This window comes from Schistocerca gregaria, chromosome 3, assembly GCF_023897955.1.
Source record: "Schistocerca gregaria isolate iqSchGreg1 chromosome 3, iqSchGreg1.2, whole genome shotgun sequence".
NCBI lineage: Eukaryota > Metazoa > Arthropoda > Insecta > Orthoptera > Acrididae > Schistocerca > Schistocerca gregaria.
The window spans coordinates 2554573-2574639 of record NC_064922.1 but is presented as its reverse complement, the minus strand read 5'-3'; the positions used below and the strand labels follow the sequence as shown (position 1 = coordinate 2574639).

Sequence of the window (20067 nt, the reverse complement as noted above, 5' to 3'; positions counted from 1 at the left end):
ACATCTAATAGAATGGAAAGAGCACAGTTCTATAAAGAAGAAATCATTTATTTATTACGGAAAAACCCAAAAGATCTTATAATAGGCGGTGATTTTAATTGTGTGATAAATAAGAAAGACCAGGTTCCGAATTTCAATACCTGCAATGAACTGAAGCGTTTCGTCACTGTTTTACAGCTTAAAGATGCTTGGGAAATAATGTATCCCACATTTGTGGCATTTACATTCCTAGGTCCTCACTCACGTAGCAGGATCGACAGACTCTACATATCGCAAAGTCTAGTTAGCTCCTTCATTAAAGCAGAGACGATTCCAGTTTACTTTTCTGATCATAGCTCCGTGCTAGCTTCCATCAACCTTACTGCGCAACCCACTCGCCGTTTTAGAAGTTCATGGCACCTTAATACGTCACTGATGCAGGACGACGGATTAGAAGAAAGTTTGACAGAAGCGTGGGCATTGTGCCTCCGCTCTGCAGATAGACACGTCTCAGTACTAGACTGGTGGTGCAACAGGGCAAAGCCTAAACTGAGAAAAGTTCTCATCCAGTATAGTGTACAACGATCGAAAGACTTGAAAAATTCCATAGAATTTTATTATACCATGCTGCGAAATTTATATGAGCAGGCAAACACTTCCAACGTCCGTCTGGCAGATATCAAGCAAACTAAGGCCAAATTGCTCAGTCTTAAAAGACAGCAGATGGAGGGTCTGAAATTAAAATCCAAGGCTAAGACAGTCGTGGAGGATGAACATGCTTCCTTGTACCATCTACTGAAGCACGAAAGAAACAGGAGACGCACCTTCATTGATGGACTTCAGTCTGAAACTGGCGAGACACTCACGACTCAGAGAGACATCGTCAATGCAGTGCACAAATATTACGAAGACCTATACACTGCCAACCCGGTATGTGAAGAGTCCTTCGATGAGTTCCTTAATTTCATAGCTCCACAGGTCTCGGACGAGGAAAACGAAGACCTTCTCGTTGAGTGTACTAACGAAGATATCCACAGAATCATCTGCAAATCTCCTCTGAGGAAATCGCCGGGACCGGATGGTTTGCCTGTTGAATTTTATAAACGATACTGGCCACTGATTGGTGACATGTTTACCCGAATGACGAACGAGGTGCTTCAGGGAAAGCATTTACCTGCTGTTTTTAAAGAGAGCACAATAGTACTAATCCCAAAAAATGCTGCAAAAAGAAACCTCAACAACTTTCGTCCTATCTCCCTGTTAAACTCCGATTATAAAATCATCGGCAGAATTTTAAACAACAGACTCTCACAGTTGGCCAAAAAGATAGTAAGTCCATACCAGTCCTGTGTGCCTACCAAGAGCATTTTCAAAAGCATAGCTGAATATAGAGATATAATTGCAATCACTGCTGTGACCACCATAAAATGTGCTATCATGTTTATTGACTTCCAGAAAGCATTTGATCGTGTGGATCATAGATTCCTTAGTGCCACACTGAACAAAATAGGTTTTAATGAGCGAGTCGTAAGTGTGATCAGAAATGTTGCAACAGGCATCAGCGCTTGTATATCAGTTAACTGCCAGAGGACAAAGCAGATTCAGATCAGGCGCGGCGTTCCTCAAGGAAGCCCCCTCTCCATGTTCCTATTCGTGCTTTCATTAGAACCTTTCCTCCGCAGTGTTCATGCCACTCTAACTGGCATCACATTATCTGGTCACCGAACAGTCATAAACGCCTATGCCGATGATGTCGGAGTCGTCCTGCGAAATCCCGACGACATTTTGAAATTGGAAACGCTAATTAAAAAGTACTGTAGAGTCTCCGGAGCAGGTGTCAACGCAAACAAAAGCAAACTCCTAAACCTGCGGGGTTTTCAACATACCACCTTAGCCTGGGCCACAATGGTCACCCAATGCAAAGCACTAGGAATAACACTGACACCTTGTCCGTTAAAAATGGCAGCTATCAATTGGAGAAATACGTCGGGACAACTTCTTGGAACAACAAGAGAAAACCTCCACCGTAACATGAACCAAGTTCAGAGGGTGATTTTCATTAACCACTGCATTCTCTCCAGGAGTTACTTTATAGCACAGATCTTCCCACTACCGAAAATGATTGGAAAAAAGATAATGTCTACCGTTGCCAGCTATCTTTGGAGAGGGGATATATTCAGAGTCGACGCAAAAACTGCGACCTTAGATCCCAGGAATGGAGGTTTGGGGTTAGTTGACATCAGAAATAAGGCGTCTGCGCTTTTTATAAAAAGGACCGCCACTATCCTTAGCGACCACGCTGATAGCATTACAACTAAATTATTTGAAGTTGTCAGGCCTGCCAGTTTACAGGCGCCGGTGAATGTGCAAAAAATAAATAACCGGCTCCAGTACGTTCGTGTATATTTTGTGGAATTCAGCTATCTCGGCGGTGTCATCATCAACTCACGACGGATCACGGCCCGCGATATTCTGTGCCATCGAAAGAAAATGGAGGGGAGAAACAAATTGGAAAGTAAATACCCACACACTGATTGGGACGCCATATGGAAAAATATTAATATGCGTGGTCTACCATCGGACGTCAAGTCAGCGTGGTATAAAACAGTGAATGAGACCGTAAGCACCAATGAAAGGTTACATGCAATCGGCGTTAGCGACACGAACCTATGTCTCAAATGTAAATTGATCGACACGTTAGTGCACAGATTCACGTGCGGTGGCAATCTACAACTCTGTAATTGGATTAGGGAACAACTGGCTTTTCTTACGAGATCTTCGGTGGAAAATTTTCCCCCTGTTACATTCCTCAGGCCTCAGACTTGCTATTTTCCAGCAGCAAAAAACAACTCGGTCCATTGGTTAATGGGACACTATGTGAATTACGTAATTAATCACCTGGGAAATGACAATTCCACTGATTTTTACATGTACTTGAAGTGTGCTTTTTATAACGCCCTGAAATATAAAGACCACAAGAAAAACTACGGCAATATGCTTAAAATTGTATTCGAGCGACTGGGCATTGGTTGACAAGCCAACGAGATAAACAAAAATCGTTTATTTAAGCGAAACGACGCTTAAACAAAAGCAATTGGGGAGAAGTACAATTTTACAGTTTCATATTACATTCACTTATCCTCTGCTGGCAAAGAAGGCTATTTTGTTTTTTGCACAGAAGAAGCCGAAGCCGAAAGCCAGTATCGCAGGGTTAAAGATAAATTGTTTTCTTATACATTCATTTTATGACTGAGAAGGAAGTCTCATTTGTTTCCAATGGAAGGGAACATACTTTTTTATTATTATTATTAATCTCAAGAAGGAAAGGAGGCTATGGAATTAGTGCCTTAACATAAAATTCCTTCTTCACATTCCATGAAGATTTTTCTTTTACAATAAAAAAATAACAAACAAACAAAAATAATAATAATAACAATAAAATAACTCAACAGAAATTAAAAAAAAATAATATACAGGTTCAGGGTCCACTACTTCCTACAACTTTATTATATATTCCAAAGAAGTATGCTAGGTTGCCGAGAAGCAGTGGATGAGAAAAAAAAAAAAAAAAAAAAAAAAAAAAAAAAAAACAAAGCACTAAAGCTATAACCTTCAATCTCTATTGCCTCGGCATGACATAAACTTTTTGTTTCAAATGAAGCATCTTTTGGTTCAGGATTTCGAAGGCAAAACAGCATATATCTACGTATACACAAGATGTAAAATTTCTTATTGAAAACTATGATAAAGACACGCCTCAGCAACAGGACTGGGTGGAGACATCGCGGCCAGGCCTCGAGATTTTGACCCCTGCCCGCTTTGCCTCCGCCTGCCTCATGCTGCTTATATAAAAAAAAAAAAAAAGGTGGTGTAGTGGTAGCATATCTGCCTAGTAAGCAAGGAGACCCGGGTTCGAGTCCCGGCTGCGGCACAAATTTTAATTGATTTAGTCTGCTTCGATCATAGTTGATCATTATCGTGAGATAATAACGAGATAAAAAAAAAAAAAAAAGTTGGTCGAGCAAAAAAAAAAAAAAGAAAAAAAAAAGGGGGTATGATTCCTGCTTTGGGTGCGGGGGGTCCCGGGTTCAAATCCCGGACGAGCCCTACCGTTTTGACCGTGCTGAAGAGTAGGTGGAGCTATTCAATATAAAAAAAAAAAATGGTGTAATGGTTAGCACTGGACTTTGAATCCAGCGATCCGAGTTCGAGTCTCGGTGGAACCTGACTCAGTGTTTTGCGATCGTTTCTAGAAACGAAAAAAAAAAAAAAAAAAAAAATGGATAAGGCGTCGGACTTCGGATCCGAAGATTGCAGGTTCGAATCCTGTCACGGTCGTGTTTTTCCAGTTCTGAAAAACAAACATACCGTTTTAATGTAGCAATTGTGCAGTACGAAACCGTCTGAATGTTGCTGTTGACCATTTTGTGCTTGGAGATGGTCTTGAGCTTGAATCACACACAACAAGACCGGTGTTAACTAGCGAAATGGTCGACAGAGTGCCCTCACCGCGAGGTTTCACTGGCACTTGCACATCTAAAACAACGTCGGAAAGTAACTCGTTCGGCTTTTGAGTCACGTCAAGTATGTGTGTTAATTTTGACGCCGCTAGCTCTGCAGATTGTCATGCAATTCCTTTACCTCTCAGAAATGATTATGAAATAAAAGTGAAGTACGTGACGAGTGTGACGTTAGGAAAACATTAGGCAGCATGGAGAGATTCTGTATGGGACCAACCAACCCAAACGAGTACTGTGTGATCTGCTACCCAGCAGGTATCCAACGAGGCAGCACGGATAGCTCAGTCGGTAGAGCATGAGACTCTTTATCACAGGGTCGTGTGTTCGAGCCCTACGCTGGGCGGAACGGAGTTTTTCTCCGCTGCAGATGTAAATTACCGATTTTCTGATTAACGTGATGTAATGGAAATAGCAACTTTAAAATTTGCCTACGTCTCAATCAGTCGCAAGAAAACTGTATTTGAAGGTGAAGGTGATTTTGTAGACATGTGTGAAAGTCATGTTCTGAAGTGCAGGTGGTTTTGTTTGGAGAGAACATCGGCTACGTGTCAGATGTGTAGCCAAGCAGTAATGGGTCGCCATAGCTGCAAAAATATGAAGTGTTGTCAGCTGAAGTCTGATGATTCAGACGACCGTACGGACGAAGTACGCAAAAGTTCCGCTAGGCCGCGCCTCTTTAGCTCAGTGGTAGAGCACTGGTCTAGTAAACCAGGAGTCATGAGTTCCATCCTCACAGGAGGAAGACGAATTTTGGAAATCAGTTGCGCGTCATGGCCGTATAGCAAACAGTATCTGTGATGACGAACAATTAGCGAGAGGCGTTTTATTAAGAATTACTCTCAGATGTGATTAAGGCGAATGGCGCAGATAAAGCATTTGCCAAAGCGGTACGGCATAAGGTGGGACGAGGCAGTCTGAATTACATTTTATAGATGTATTTCTCACAAATCTCTGAGCCCCTCGCGGTCATCGTCGTCGTCGTCGTCGTCGTCGTCGTCGCCGCCGCTTCTGCAGAAGTAGCAAATGGCCATCGTAGCAAATGCGACTAGGGACACCCTGCCATCGATTCCGAATGCGCAATGTGTGTGGTCTTGTTTTCCTGTCTATGTTTGGTCGGTCTCGTAAGAGGTTGAATGTAACGAATGGGTGGGAAAGAGTAAGGGGCAGCGGCTGTGTGGAACGAAAACACAATTACTCAGGGGTGTGAACGTTTCGAGATGAGTCGTATATAAGTTATACTTGGTCGTTAGTGACTGTGTGGCCTAATGGATAAGGCGTCGGACTTCAGATCCGAAGATTGCAGGTTCGAATCCTGTCGCGGTCGTGTTTTTCCAGTTCTGAAAAACAAACATACCGTTTTAATGTAGCAATTGTGCAGTACGAAACCGTCTGAATGTTGCTGTTGACCATTTTGTGCTTGGAGATGGACTTGAGCTTGAAACACACACAACAAGACCGGTGTTAACTAGCGAAATGGTCGGCAGAGTGCCCTCACCGCGAGGTTTGACTGGCACTTGCACATCTAAAACAACGTCTGAAAGTAACTCGTTCGGCTTTTGAGTCACGTCAAGTATGTGTGTTAATTTTGACGCCGCTAGCTCTGCAGATTGTCATGCAATTCCTTTACCTCTCAGAAATGGTTATGAAATAAAAGTGAAGTACGTGACAAGTGTGACGTTAGGAAAACATTAGGCAGCATGGAGAGATTCTGTATGGGACCAACCAACCCAAACGAGTACTGTGTGATCTGCTACCCAGCAGGTACCCAACGAGGCAGCACGGCTAGCTCAGTCGGTAGAGCATGAGACTCTTAATCACTGGGTCGTGGGTTCGAGACCTACGCTGGGCGGAACGGAATTTTTCTCCTCTGCAGATGTAAATTACCGATTTTCTGATTAACGTGATGTAATGGAAATAGCAACTTTAAAATTTGCCTACGTCTCAATCAGTCGCAAGAAAACTGTATTTGAAGGTGAAGGTGATTTTGTAGACATGTGTGAAAGTCATGTTCTGAAGTGCAGGTGGTTTTGTTTGGAGAGAACATCGGCTACATGTCAGATGTGTAGCCAAGCAGTAATGGGTCGCCATAGCTGCAAATATTAGTCGAAAATATGAAGTGTTGTCAGCTGAAGTTGGATGATTCAGACGACCGTACGGACGAAGTACGCTAAAGTTCCGCTAGGCCGCGCCTCTTTAGCTCAGTGGTAGAGCACTGGTCTAGTAAACCAGGAGTCGTGAGTTCCATCCTCACAGGAGGAAGACGAATTTTGGAAATCAGTTGCGCGTCATGGCCGTATAGCAAACAGTATCTGTGATGACGAACAATTAGCGAGAGGCGTTTTATTAAGAATTACTCTCAGATATGATTAAGGCGAATGGCGCAGATAAAGCATTTGCCAAAGCGGTACGGCATAAGGTGGGACGAGGCAGTCTGAATTACATTTTATAGATGTATTTCTCACAAATCTCTGAGCCTCTCGCGGTCGTCGTCGTCGTCGTCGTCGTCGTCGTCGTCGTCGTCGTCGTCGCCGCCGCCGCTTCTGCAGAAGTAGCAAATGGCCATCGTAGCAAATGCGACGAGGGACACCCTGCCATCGATTCCGAATGCGCAATGTGTGTGGCCTTGTTTTCCTGTCTACGTTTGGTCGGTCTCGTAAGAGGTTGAATGTAACGAATGGGTGGGAAAGAGTAAGGGGCAGCGGCTGTGTGGAACGAAAACACAATTACTCAGGGGTGTGAACGTTTCGAGATGAGTCGTATATAAGTTATACTTGGTCGTTAGTGACTGTGTGGCCTAATGGATAAGGTGTCGGACTTCGGATCCGAAGATTGCAGGTTCAGATCCTGTCACGGTCGTGTTTTTCCAGTTCTGAAAAACAAACATACCGTTTTAATGTAGCAATTGTGCAGTACGAAACCGTCTGAATGTTGCTGTTGACCATTTTGTGCTTGGAGATGGACTTGAGCTTGAAACACACACAACAAGACCGGTGTTAACTAGCGAAATGGTCGGCAGAGTGCCCTCACCGCGAGGTTTGACTGGCACTTGCACATCTAAAACAACGTCGGAAAGTAACTCGTTCGGCTTTTGAGTCACTTAAGTATGTGTGTTAATTTTGACGCCGCTAGCTCTGCAGATTGTCATGCAATTCCTTTACCTCTCAGAAATGGTTATGAAATAAAAGTGAAGTACGTGACAAGTGTGACGTTAGGAAAACATTAGGCAGCATGGAGAGATTCTGTATGGGACCAACCAACCCAAACGAGTACTGTGTGATCTGCTACCCAGCAGGTACCCAACGAGGCAGCACGGCTAGCTCAGTCGGTAGAGCATGAGACTCTTAATCACTGGGTCGTGGGTTCGAGACCTACGCTGGGCGGAACGGAATTTTTCTCCTCTGCAGATGTAAATTACCGATTTTCTGATTAACGTGATGTAATGGAAATAGCAACTTTAAAATTTGCCTACGTCTCAATCAGTCGCAAGAAAACTGTATTTGAAGGTGAAGGTGATTTTGTAGACATGTGTGAAAGTCATGTTCTGAAGTGCAGGTGGTTTTGTTTGGAGAGAACATCGGCTACATGTCAGATGTGTAGCCAAGCAGTAATGGGTCGCCATAGCTGCAAATATTAGTCGAAAATATGAAGTGTTGTCAGCTGAAGTTGGATGATTCAGACGACCGTACGGACGAAGTACGCTAAAGTTCCGCTAGGCCGCGCCTCTTTAGCTCAGTGGTAGAGCACTGGTCTAGTAAACCAGGAGTCGTGAGTTCCATCCTCACCGGAGGAAGACGAATTTTGGAAATCAGTTGCGCGTCATGGCCGTATAGCAAACAGTATCTGTGATGACGAACAATTAGCGAGAGGCGTTTTATTAAGAATTACTCTCAGATATGATTAAGGCGAATGGCGCAGATAAAGCATTTGCCAAAGCGGTACGGCATAAGGTGGGACGAGGCAGTCTGAATTACATTTTATAGATGTAAATCTCACAAATCTCTGAGCCTCTCGCGGTCGTCGTCGTCGTCGTCGTCGTCGTCGTCGTCGTCGCCGCCGCCGCTTCTGCAGAAGTAGCAAATGGCCATCGTAGCAAATGCGACGAGGGACACCCTGCCATCGATTCCGAATGCGCAATGTGTGTGGTCTTGTTTTCCTGTCTATGTTTGGTCGGTCTCGTAAGAGGTTGAATGTAACGAATGGGTGGGAAAGAGTAAGGGGCAGCGGCTGTGTGGAACGAAAACACAATTACTCAGGGGTGTGAACGTTTCGAGATGAGTCGTATATAAGTTATACTTGGTCGTTAGTGACTGTGTGGCCTAATGGATAAGGTGTCGGACTTCGGATCCGAAGATTGCAGGTTCGAATCCTGTCACGGTCGTGTTTTTCCAGTTCTGAAAAACAAACATACCGTTTTAATGTAGCAATTGTGCAGTACGAAACCGTCTGAATGTTGCTGTTGACCATTTTGTGCTTGGAGATGGACTTGAGCTTGAAACACACACAACAAGACCGGTGTTAACTAGCGAAATGGTCGGCAGAGTGCCCTCACCGCGAGGTTTGACTGGCACTTGCACATTAAAACAACGTCGGAAAGTAACTCGTTCGGCTTTTGAGTCACGTCAAGTATGTGTGTTAATTTTGACGCCGCTAGCTCTGCAGATTGTCATGCAATTCCTTTACCTCTCAGAAATGGTTATGAAATAAAAGTGAAGTACGTGACAAGTGTGACGTTAGGAAAACATTAGGCAGCATGGAGAGATTCTGTATGGGACCAACCAACCCAAACGAGTACTGTGTGATCTGCTACCCAGCAGGTACCCAACGAGGCAGCACGGCTAGCTCAGTCGGTAGAGCATGAGACTCTTAATCACTGGGTCGTGGGTTCGAGACCTACGCTGGGCGGAACGGAATTTTTCTCCTCTGCAGATGTAAATTACCGATTTTCTGATTAACGTGATGTAATGGAAATAGCAACTTTAAAATTTGCCTACGTCTCAATCAGTCGCAAGAAAACTGTATTTGAAGGTGAAGGTGATTTTGTAGACATGTGTGAAAGTCATGTTGTGAAGTGCAAGTGGTTTTGTTTGGAGAGAACATCGGCTACGTGTCAGATGTGTAGCCAAGCAGTAATGGGTCGCCATAGCTGCAAATATTAGTCAAAAATATGAAGTGTTGTCAGCTGAAGTCTGATCATTCAGACGACCGTACGGACGAAGTACGCAAAAGTTCCGCTAGGCCGCGCCTCTTTAGCTCAGTGGTAGAGCACTGGTCTAGTAAACCAGGAGTCGTGAGTTCCATCCTCACAGGAGGAAGACGAATTTTGGAAATCAGTTGCGCGTCATGGCCGTATAGCAAACAGTATCTGTGATGACGAACAATTAGCGAGAGGCGTTTTATTAAGAATTACTCTCAGATGTGATTAAGGCGAATGGCGCTGATAAAGCATTTGCCAAAGCGGTACGGCATAAGGTGGGACGAGGCAGTCTGAATTACATTTTATAGATGTATTTCTCACAAATCTCTGAGCCTCTCGCGGTCGTCGTCGTCGTCGTCGTCGTCGTCGTCGTCGCCGCCGCCGCTTCTGCAGAAGTAGCAAATGGCCATCGTAGCAAATGCGACGAGGGACACCCTGCCATCGATTCCGAATGCGCAATGTGTGTGGTCTTGTTTTCCTGTCTATGTTTGGTCGGTCTCGTAAGAGGTTGAATGTAACGAATGGGTGGGAAAGAGTAAGGGGCAGCGGCTGTGTGGAACAAAAACACAATTACTCAGGGGGTGTGAACGTTTCGAGATGAGTCGTATATAAGTTATACTTGGTCGTTAGTGACTGTGTGGCCTAATGGATAAGGTGTCGGACTTCGGATCCGAAGATTGCAGGTTCAGATCCTGTCACGGTCGTGTTTTTCCAGTTCTGAAAAACAAACATACCGTTTTAATGTAGCAATTGTGCAGTACGAAACCGTCTGAATGTTGCTGTTGACCATTTTGTGCTTGGAGATGGACTTGAGCTTGAAACACACACAACAAGACCGGTGTTAACTAGCGAAATGGTCGGCAGAGTGCCCTCACCGCGAGGTTTGACTGGCACTTGCACATTAAAACAACGTCGGAAAGTAACTCGTTCGGCTTTTGAGTCACGTCAAGTATGTGTGTTAATTTTGACGCCGCTAGCTCTGCAGATTGTCATGCAATTCCTTTACCTCTCAGAAATGGTTATGAAATAAAAGTGAAGTACGTGACAAGTGTGACGTTAGGAAAACATTAGGCAGCATGGAGAGATTCAGTATGGGACCAACCAACCCAAACGAGTACTGTGTGATCTGCTACCCAGCAGGTACCCAACGAGGCAGCACGGCTAGCTCAGTCGGTAGAGCATGAGACTCTTAATCACTGGGTCGTGGGTTCGAGACCTACGCTGGGCGGAACGGAATTTTTCTCCTCTGCAGATGTAAATTACCGATTTTCTGATTAACGTGATGTAATGGAAATAGCAACTTTAAAATTTGCCTACGTCTCAATCAGTCGCAAGAAAACTGTATTTGAAGGTGAAGGTGATTTTGTAGACATGTGTGAAAGTCATGTTGTGAAGTGCAAGTGGTTTTGTTTGGAGAGAACATCGGCTACGTGTCAGATGTGTAGCCAAGCAGTAATGGGTCGCCATAGCTGCAAATATTAGTCAAAAATATGAAGTGTTGTCAGCTGAAGTCTGATCATTCAGACGACCGTACGGACGAAGTACGCAAAAGTTCCGCTAGGCCGCGCCTCTTTAGCTCAGTGGTAGAGCACTGGTCTAGTAAACCAGGAGTCGTGAGTTCCATCCTCACAGGAGGAAGACGAATTTTGGAAATCAGTTGCGCGTCATGGCCGTATAGCAAACAATATCTGTGATGACGAACAATTAGCGAGAGGCGTTTTATTAAGAATTACTCTCAGATGTGATTAAGGCGAATGGCGCAGATAAAGCATTTGCCAAAGCGGTACGGCATAAGGTGGGACGAGGCACTCTGAATTACATTTAATAGATGTATTTCTCACAAATCGCTGAGCCTCTCGAGGTCGTCGTCGTCGCCGCCGCTTCTGCAGAAGTATCAAATGGCCATCGTAGCAAATGCGGCGAGGGACACCCTGCCATCGATTCCGAATGCGCAAAGTGTGTGGTCTTGTTTTCCTGTCTATGTTTGGTCGGTCTCGTAAGAGGTTGAATGTAACGAATCCGTGGGAAAGAGTAAGGGGCAGCGGCTGTGTGGAACGAAGACACAATTCCTCAGGGGGTGTGAGCGTTTGGAGGTGAGTCGTATATAAGTTATACTTGGTCGTTAGTGACTGTGTGGCCTAATGGATAAGGTGTCGGACTTCGGATCCGAAGATTGCAGGTTCAGATCCTGTCACGGTCGTGTTTTTCCAGTTCTGAAAAACAAACATACCGTTTTAATGTAGCAATTGTGCAGTACGAAACCGTCTGAATGTTGCTGTTGACCATTTTGTGCTTGGAGATGGACTTGAGCTTGAAACACACACAACAAGACCGGTGTTAACTAGCGAAATGGTCGGCAGAGTGCCCTCACCGCGAGGTTTGACTGGCACTTGCACATCTAAAACAACGTCGGAAAGTAACTCGTTCGGGTTTTGAGTCACGTCAAGTATGTGTGTTAATTTTGACGCCGCTAGCTCTGCAGATTGTCATGCAATTCCTTTACCTCTCAGAAATGGTTATGAAATAAAAGTGAAGTACGTGACAAGTGTGACGTTAGGAAAACATTAGGCAGCATGGAGAGATTCTGTATGGGACCAACCAACCCAAACGAGTACTGTGTGATCTGCTACCCAGCAGGTACCCAACGAGGCAGCACGGCTAGCTCAGTCGGTAGAGCATGAGACTCTTAATCACTGGGTCGTGGGTTCGAGACCTACGCTGGGCGGAACGGAATTTTTCTCCTCTGCAGATGTAAATTACCGATTTTCTGATTAACGTGATGTAATGGAAATAGCAACTTTAAAATTTGCCTACGTCTCAATCAGTCGCAAGAAAACTGTATTTGAAGGTGAAGGTGATTTTGTAGACATGTGTGAAAGTCATGTTCTGAAGTGCAGGTGGTTTTGTTTGGAGAGAACATCGGCTACATGTCAGATGTGTAGCCAAGCAGTAATGGGTCGCCATAGCTGCAAATATTAGTCGAAAATATGAAGTGTTGTCAGCTGAAGTCGGATGATTCAGACGACCGTACGGACGAAGTACGCTAAAGTTCCGCTAGGCCGCGCCTCTTTAGCTCAGTGGTAGAGCACTGGTCTAGTAAACCAGGAGTCGTGAGTTCCATCCTCACAGGAGGAAGACGAATTTTGGAAATCAGTTGCGCGTCATGGCCGTATAGCAAACAGTATCTGTGATGACGAACAATTAGCGAGAGGCGTTTTATTAAGAATTACTCTCAGATGTGATTAAGGCGAATGGCGCAGATAAAGCATTTGCCAAAGCTGTACGGCATAAGGTGGGACGAGGCAGTCTGAATTACATTTTAGAGATGTATTTCTCACAAATCTCTGAGCCTCTCGCGGTCGTCGTCGTCGTCGTCGTCGTCGTCGTCGTCGTCGCCGCCGCCGCCGCTTCTGCAGAAGTAGCAAATGGCCATCGTAGCAAATGCGACGAGGGACACCCTGCCATCGATTCCGAATGCGCAATGTGTGTGGTCTTGTTTTCCTGTCTATGTTTGGTCGGTCTCGTAAGAGGTTGAATGTAACGAATGGGTGGGAAACAGTAAGGGGCAGCGGCTGTGTGGAACGAAAACACAATTACTCAGGGGGTGTGAGCGTTTCGAGATGAGTCGTATATAAGTTGTACTTGGTCGTTAGTGACTGTGTGGCTTAATGGATAATGCGACGGACTTCGGATCCGAAGATTGCAGGTTCGAATCCTGTCACGGTCGTGTTTTTCCAGTTCTGAAAAACAAACATACCGTTTTAATGTAGCAATTGTGCAGTACGAAACCGTCTGAATGTTGCTGTTGACCATTTTGTGCTTGGAGATGGACTTGAGTTTGAAACACACACAACAAGACCGGTGTTAACTAGCGAAATGGTCGGCAGAGTGCCCTCACCGCGAGGTTTGACTGGCACTTGCACATCTAAAACAACGTCGGAAAGTAACTCGTTCGGGTTTTGAGTCACGTCAAGTATGTGTGTTAATTTTGACGCCGCTAGCTCTGCAGATTGTTATGCAATTCCTTTACCTCTCAGAAATGGTTATGAAATAAAAGTGAAGTACGTGACGAGTGTGACGTTAGGAAAACATTAGGCAGCATGGAGAGATTCTGTATGGGACCAACCAACCCAAACGAGTACTGTGTGATCTGCTACCCAGCAGGTAACCAACGAGGCAGCACGGCTAGCTCAGTCGGTAGAGCATGAGACTCTTAATCACTTGGTCGTGGGTTCGACCCCTACACTGTGCGGAAGGGAATTTTTCTCCTCTGCAGATGTAAATTACCGATTTTCTGATTAACGTGATGTAATGGAAATAGCAACTTTAAAATTTGCCTACGTCTCAATCAGTCGCAAGAAAACTGTATTTGAAGGTGAAGGTGATTTTGTAGACATGTGTGAAAGTCATGTTGTGAAGTGCAAGTGGTTTTGTTTGGAGAGAACATCGGCTACGTGTCAGATGTGTAGCCAAGCAGTAATGGGTCGCCATAGCTGCAAATATTAGTCAAAAATATGAAGTGTTGTCAGCTGAAGTCTGATCATTCAGACGACCGTACGGACGAAGTACGCAAAAGTTCCGCTAGGCCGCGCCTCTTTAGCTCAGTGGTAGAGCACTGGTCTAGTAAACCAGGAGTCGTGAGTTCCATCCTCAGAGGAGGAAGACGAATTTTGGAAATCAGTTGCGCGTCATGGCCGTAGAGCAAACAGTATCTGTGATGACGAACAATTAGCGAGAGGCGTTTTATTAAGAATTACTCTCAGATGTGATTAAGGCGAATGGCGCTGATAAAGCATTTGCCAAAGCGGTACGGCATAAGGTGGGACGAGGCAGTCTGAATTACATTTTATAGATGTATTTCTCACAAATCTCTGAGCCTCTCGCGGTCGTCGTCGTCGTCGTCGTCGTCGTCGTCGTCGCCGCCGCCGCCGCCACTTCTGCAGAAGTAGCAAATGGCCATCGTAGCAAATGCGACGAGGGACACCCTGCCATCGATTCCGAATGCGCAATGTGTGTGGTCTTGTTTTCCTGTCTATGTTTGGTCGGTCTCGTAAGAGGTTGAATGTAACGAATGGGTGGGAAAGAGTAAGGGGCAGCGGCTGTGTGGAACGAAAACACAATTACTCAGGGGGTGTGAACGTTTCGAGATGAGTCGTATATAAGTTATACTTGGCCGTTAGTGACTGTGTGGCCTAATGGATAAGGCGTCGGACTTCGGATCCGAAGATTGCAGGTTCGAATCCTGTCGCGGTCGTGTTTTTCCAGTTCTGAAAAACAAACATACCGTTTTAATGTAGCAATTGTGCAGTACGAAACCGTCTGAATGTTGCTGTTGACCATTTTGTTTTTGGAGATGGACTTGAGCTTGAAACACACACAACAAGACCGGTGTTAACTAGCGAAATGGTCGGCAGAGTGCCCTCACCGCGAGGTTTGACTGGCACTTGCACATCTAAAACAACGTCGGAAAGTAACTCGTTCGGCTTTTGAGTCACGTCAAGTATGTGTGTTAATTTTGACGCCGCTAGCTCTGCAGATTGTCATGCAATTCCTCTACCTCTCAGAAATGATTATGAAATAAAAGTGAAGTACGTGACGAGTGTGACGTTAGGAAAACATTAGGCAGCATGGAGAGATTCTGTATGGGACCAATCAACCCAAACGAGTACTGTGTGATCTGCTAACCAGCAGGTACCCAACGATACAGAACGGCTAGCTCAGTCGGTAGGGCATGAGACTCTTAATCACAGAGTCGTGGGTTCGAGCCCTACGCTGGGCGGAACGGAATTTTTCTACGCTGCAGATGTAAATTACCGATTTTCTGATTAACGTGATGTAATGGAAATAGCAACTTTAAAATTTGCCTACGTCTCAATCAGTCGCAAGAAAACTGTATTTGAAGGTGAAGGTGATTTTGTAGACATGTGTGAAAGTCATGTTCTGAAGTGCAGGTGGTTTTGTTTGGAGAGAACATCGGCTACGTGTCAGATGTGTAGCCAAGCAGTAATGGGTCGCCATAGCTGCAAATATTAGTCGAAAATATGAAGTGTTGTCAGCTGAAGTCGGATGATTCAGACGACCGTACGGACGAAGTACGCAAAAGTTCCGCTAGGCCGCGCCTCTGTAGCTCAGTGGTAGAGCACTGGTCTAGTAAACCAGGAGTCGTGAGTTCCATCCTCACAGGAGGAAGACGAATTTTGGAAATCAGTTGCGCGTCATGGCCGTATAGCAAACAGTATCTGTGATGACGAACAATTAGCGACAGGCGTTTTATTAAGAATTACTCTCAGATGTGATTAAGGCGAATGGCGCTGATAAAGCATTTGCCAAAGCGGTACGGCATAAGGTGGGACGAGGCAGTCTGAATTACATTTTATAGATGTATTTCTCACAAATCTCTGAGCCTCTCGAAGTCGTCGTCGTCGCCGCCGCTTCTGCAGAAGTATCAAATGGCCATCGTAGCAAATGCGGCGAGGGACACCTTGCCATCGATTCCGAATGCGCAAAGTGTGTGGTCTTGTTTTCCTGTCTATGTTTGGTCGGTCTCGTAAGAGGTTGAATGTAACGAATCGGTGGGAAAGAGTAAAGGGCAGCGGCTGTGTGGAACGAAGACACAATTCCTCAGGGGGTGTGAGCGTTTCGAGATGAGTCGTATATCAGTTATACTTGGTCGTCAGTGACCGTGTGGCCTAATGGATAAGGCGTCGGACTTCGGATCCGAAGACTGCAGGTTCGAATCCTGTCACGGTCGTGTTTTTCCAGTTCTGAAAAACAAACATACCGTTTTAATGTAGCAATTGTGCAGTACGAAACCGTCTGAATGTTGCTGTTGACCATTTTGTGCTTGGAGATGGTCTTGAGCTTGAATCACACACAACAAGACCGGTGTTAACTAGCGAAATGGTCGGCAGAGTGCCCTCACCGCGAGGTTTGACTGGCACTTGCACATCTAAAACAACGTCGGAAAGTAACTCGTTCGGCTTTTGAGTCACGTCAAGTATGTGTGTTAATTTTGACCCCGCTAGCTCTGCAGATTGTTATGCAATTCCTTTACCTCTCAGAAATGATTATGAAATAAAAGTGAATTACGTGACGAGTGTGACGTTAGGAAAACATTAGGCAGCATGGAGAGATTCTGTATGAGACCAACCAATCCAAACGTGTACTGTGTGATCTGCTACATAGCAGGTGTCCAACGAGGCAGCACGGCTAGCTCAGTCGGTAGAGCATAAGACTCTTAATCACAGGGTCGTGGGTTCGAGCCCTACGCTGGGCGGAACGGAGTTTTTCTCCTCTGCAGATGTAAATTACCGATTTTCTGATTAACGTGATGTAATGGAAATAGCAAATTTAAAATTTGCCTACGTCTCAATCAGTCGCAAGAAAACTGTATTTGAAGGTGAAGGTGATTTTGTAGACATGTGTGAAAGTCATGTTCTGAAGTGCAGGTGGTTTTGTTTGGAGAGAACATCGGCTACGTGTCAGATGTGTAGCCAAGCAGTAATGGGTAGCCATAGCTGCAAATATTAGTCGAAAATATGAAGTGTTGTCAGCTGAAGTCTGATGATTCAGAAGACGTATGGACCAAGTAAGCAAAAGTGCCGCTAGGACGTGCCTCTTTAGCTCAGTGGTAGAGCACTGGTCTAGTAAACCAGGAGTCGTGAGTTCCATCCTCACAGGAGGAAGACGAATTTTGGAAATCAGTTGCGCGTCATGGCCGTATAGCAAACAGTATCTGTGATGACGAACAATTAGCGAGAGGCGTTTTATTAAGAATTACTCTCAGATGTGATTAAGGCGAATGGCGCAGATAAAGCATTTGCCAAAGCGGTACGGCATAAGGTGGGACGAGGCAGTCTGAATTACATTTTATAGGTGTATTTCTCACAAATCTCTGAGCCTCTCGCAGTCGTCGTCAACGTCGTCGTCGTCGTCGTCGCCGCCGCCGCTTCTGCAAAAGTAGCAAATGGCCATCGTAGCAAATGCGGCGAGGGACACCCTGCCATCGATTCCGAAAGCGCAAAGTGTGTGGTCTTGTTTTCCTGTATATGTTTGGTCGGTCTCGTAAGAGGCTGAATGTAACGAATGGGTGGGAAAGAGTAAGGGGCAGCGGCTGTGTGGAACGAAAGCACAATTCCTCAGGGGGTGTGAGCGTTTCGAGATGAGTCGTATAAAAGTTATACGTGGTCGTCAGTGACCGTGTGGCCTAATGGATAAGGCGTCGGACTTCGGATCCGAAGATTGCAGGTTCGAATCCTGTCACGATCGTGTTTTTCCAGTTCTGAAAAACAAGCATACCGTTTTAATGTAGCAATTGTGCAGTACGAAACCGTCTGAATGTTGCTGTTGACCATTTTGTGCTTGGAGATGGTCTTGAGCTTGAATCACACACAACAAGACCGGTGTTAACTAGCGAAATGGTCGGCAGAGTGCCCTCACCGCGAGGTTTGACTGGCACTTGCACATCTAAAACAACGTCGGAAAGTAACTCGTTCGGCTTTTGAGTCACGTCAAGTATGTGTGTTAATTTTGACGTCGCTAGCTCTGCAGATTGTCATGCAATTCCTTTACCTCTCAGAAATGATTACGAAATAAAAGTGAAGTACGTGACGAGTGTGACGTTAGGAAAACATTAGGCAGCATGGAGAGATTCTGTATGGGACCAACCAACCCAAACGAGTACTGTGTGATCTGCTAACCAGCAGGTACCCAACGAGGCAGCACGGCTAGCTCAGTCGGTAGAGCATGAGACTCTTAATCACAGGGTCATGGGTTCGAGCTCTACGCTTGGCGGAACGGAATTTTTCTCCGCTGCAGATGTAAATTACCGATTTTCCGATTAACGTGATTTAATGGAAATAGCAACTTCAAAATTTGCCTATGTCTCAGTCAGTCGCAAGAAAACTGTTTTTGAAGGTGAAGGTGATTTTGTAGACATGTGTGAAAGTCATGTTCTGAAGTGCAGGTGGTTTTGTTTGGAGAGAACATCGGATACGTGTCAGATGTGTAGCCAAGCAGAAATGGGTCGCCATAGCTGCAAATATTAGTCGAAAATATGAAGTGTTGTCAGCTGAAGTCTGATGATTCAGACGACCGTACGGACGAAGTACGCAAAAGTTCCGCTAGGCCGCGCCTCTTTTGCTCAGTGGTAGAGCACTGGTCTAGTAAACCAGGAGTCGTGAGTTCCATCCTCACAGGAGGAAGACGAATTTTGGAAATCAGTTGCGCGTCATGGCCGTATAGCAAACAGTATCTGTGATGACGAACAATTAGCGAGAGGCGTTTTATTAAGAATTACTCTCAGATGTGATTAAGGCGAATGGCGCAGATAAAGCATTTGCCAAAGCGGTACAGCATAAGGTGGGACGAGGCAGTCTGAACTACTTTTTATAGATGTGTTTCCCACAAATCTCAGAGCCTGTCGTCGTCGTCGTCGTCGTCGTCGAGGCCGTCGCCGGCGCTTCTGCAGAAGTAGCAAATGGCCATCGTAGCAAATGCGGCGAGGGACACCCTGCTTTCGATTCCGAATGCGCAAAGTGTGTGGTCTTGTTTGCCTGTCTATATTTGGTCGGTCTCGTAAGAGGTTGAATGTAACGAATGGGTGGGAAAGAGTAAGGGGCAGCGGCTGTGTGGAACGAAAACACAATATCTCAGGGGGTGTGAGCGTTTCGAGATGAGTCGTATATAAGTTATACTTGGTCGTCAGTGACCGTGTGGCCTAATGGATAAGGCGTCGGACTTCGGATCCGAAGATTGCAGGTTCGTGTTTTTCCAGTTCTGAAAAACAAACATACCGTTTTAATGTAGCAATTGTGCAGTACGAAACCGTCTGAATGTTGCTGTTGACCATTTTGTGCTTGGAGATGGTCTTGAGCTTGAAACACACACAACAAGACCGGTGTTAACTAGCGAAATGTTCGGCAGAGTGCCCTCACCGCGAGGTTTGACTGGCACTTGCACATCTAAAACAACGTCGGAAAGTAACTCGTTCGGCTTTTGAGTCACGTCAAGTATGTGTGTTAATTTTGACGCCGCTAGCTCTGCAGATTGTCATGCAATTCCTTTACCTTTCAGAAATAATTATGAAATAAAAGTGAAGTACGTGACGAGTGTGACGTTAGGAAAACATTAGGCAGCATGGAGAGATTCTGTATGGGACCAACCAACCCAAACGAGTACTGCGTGATCTGCTACCCAGCAGGTATCCAACGAGGCAGCACGGCTAGCTCTGTCGGTAGAGCATGAGACTCTTAATCACAGGGTCGTGGGTTCGAGCCCTTCGCTGGGCGGATCGGAATTTTTCTCCGCTGCAGATGTAAATTACCGATTTTTTGATTAACGTGATGTAATGGAAATAGCAACTTTAAAATTTGC

At 45.3% G+C, this 20067-nt stretch overlaps 19 non-coding genes across 19 annotated transcripts; all 19 read left to right on the top strand.

Moving 5' to 3' along the window:
* Nucleotides 1–6275: 6275 nt before the first annotated feature.
* On the top strand, nucleotides 6276–6348 carry Trnak-cuu (transfer RNA lysine (anticodon CUU)). The gene has a single exon. It is a non-coding gene; the product is annotated as a tRNA-Lys (tRNA).
* A 338-nt stretch (nucleotides 6349–6686) lies between these two features.
* On the top strand, nucleotides 6687–6758 carry Trnat-agu (transfer RNA threonine (anticodon AGU)). Its single transcript has one exon. It is a non-coding gene; the product is annotated as a tRNA-Thr (tRNA).
* Nucleotides 6759–7282: 524 nt separating this feature from the next.
* Trnar-ucg (transfer RNA arginine (anticodon UCG)) lies at nucleotides 7283–7355 on the top strand. Its single transcript has one exon. It is a non-coding gene; the product is annotated as a tRNA-Arg (tRNA).
* A 451-nt stretch (nucleotides 7356–7806) lies between these two features.
* Nucleotides 7807–7879, top strand: Trnak-cuu (transfer RNA lysine (anticodon CUU)). The gene has a single exon. It is a non-coding gene; the product is annotated as a tRNA-Lys (tRNA).
* A 925-nt stretch (nucleotides 7880–8804) lies between these two features.
* On the top strand, nucleotides 8805–8877 carry Trnar-ucg (transfer RNA arginine (anticodon UCG)). Its single transcript has one exon. It is a non-coding gene; the product is annotated as a tRNA-Arg (tRNA).
* Nucleotides 8878–9328: 451 nt separating this feature from the next.
* Trnak-cuu (transfer RNA lysine (anticodon CUU)) lies at nucleotides 9329–9401 on the top strand. The gene has a single exon. It is a non-coding gene; the product is annotated as a tRNA-Lys (tRNA).
* A 338-nt stretch (nucleotides 9402–9739) lies between these two features.
* On the top strand, nucleotides 9740–9811 carry Trnat-agu (transfer RNA threonine (anticodon AGU)). Its single transcript has one exon. It is a non-coding gene; the product is annotated as a tRNA-Thr (tRNA).
* Nucleotides 9812–10324: 513 nt separating this feature from the next.
* Nucleotides 10325–10397, top strand: Trnar-ucg (transfer RNA arginine (anticodon UCG)). Its single transcript has one exon. It is a non-coding gene; the product is annotated as a tRNA-Arg (tRNA).
* A 451-nt stretch (nucleotides 10398–10848) lies between these two features.
* On the top strand, nucleotides 10849–10921 carry Trnak-cuu (transfer RNA lysine (anticodon CUU)). Its single transcript has one exon. It is a non-coding gene; the product is annotated as a tRNA-Lys (tRNA).
* Nucleotides 10922–11259: 338 nt separating this feature from the next.
* On the top strand, nucleotides 11260–11331 carry Trnat-agu (transfer RNA threonine (anticodon AGU)). The gene has a single exon. It is a non-coding gene; the product is annotated as a tRNA-Thr (tRNA).
* Nucleotides 11332–11820: 489 nt separating this feature from the next.
* On the top strand, nucleotides 11821–11893 carry Trnar-ucg (transfer RNA arginine (anticodon UCG)). Its single transcript has one exon. It is a non-coding gene; the product is annotated as a tRNA-Arg (tRNA).
* Nucleotides 11894–12345: 452 nt separating this feature from the next.
* Trnak-cuu (transfer RNA lysine (anticodon CUU)) lies at nucleotides 12346–12418 on the top strand. Its single transcript has one exon. It is a non-coding gene; the product is annotated as a tRNA-Lys (tRNA).
* A 338-nt stretch (nucleotides 12419–12756) lies between these two features.
* On the top strand, nucleotides 12757–12828 carry Trnat-agu (transfer RNA threonine (anticodon AGU)). The gene has a single exon. It is a non-coding gene; the product is annotated as a tRNA-Thr (tRNA).
* A 1044-nt stretch (nucleotides 12829–13872) lies between these two features.
* Trnak-cuu (transfer RNA lysine (anticodon CUU)) lies at nucleotides 13873–13945 on the top strand. Its single transcript has one exon. It is a non-coding gene; the product is annotated as a tRNA-Lys (tRNA).
* A 929-nt stretch (nucleotides 13946–14874) lies between these two features.
* Nucleotides 14875–14947, top strand: Trnar-ucg (transfer RNA arginine (anticodon UCG)). The gene has a single exon. It is a non-coding gene; the product is annotated as a tRNA-Arg (tRNA).
* A 1424-nt stretch (nucleotides 14948–16371) lies between these two features.
* On the top strand, nucleotides 16372–16444 carry Trnar-ucg (transfer RNA arginine (anticodon UCG)). The gene has a single exon. It is a non-coding gene; the product is annotated as a tRNA-Arg (tRNA).
* Nucleotides 16445–16896: 452 nt separating this feature from the next.
* On the top strand, nucleotides 16897–16969 carry Trnak-cuu (transfer RNA lysine (anticodon CUU)). Its single transcript has one exon. It is a non-coding gene; the product is annotated as a tRNA-Lys (tRNA).
* Nucleotides 16970–17306: 337 nt separating this feature from the next.
* Nucleotides 17307–17378, top strand: Trnat-agu (transfer RNA threonine (anticodon AGU)). The gene has a single exon. It is a non-coding gene; the product is annotated as a tRNA-Thr (tRNA).
* A 510-nt stretch (nucleotides 17379–17888) lies between these two features.
* On the top strand, nucleotides 17889–17961 carry Trnar-ucg (transfer RNA arginine (anticodon UCG)). Its single transcript has one exon. It is a non-coding gene; the product is annotated as a tRNA-Arg (tRNA).
* Nucleotides 17962–20067: the final 2106 nt, after the last annotated feature.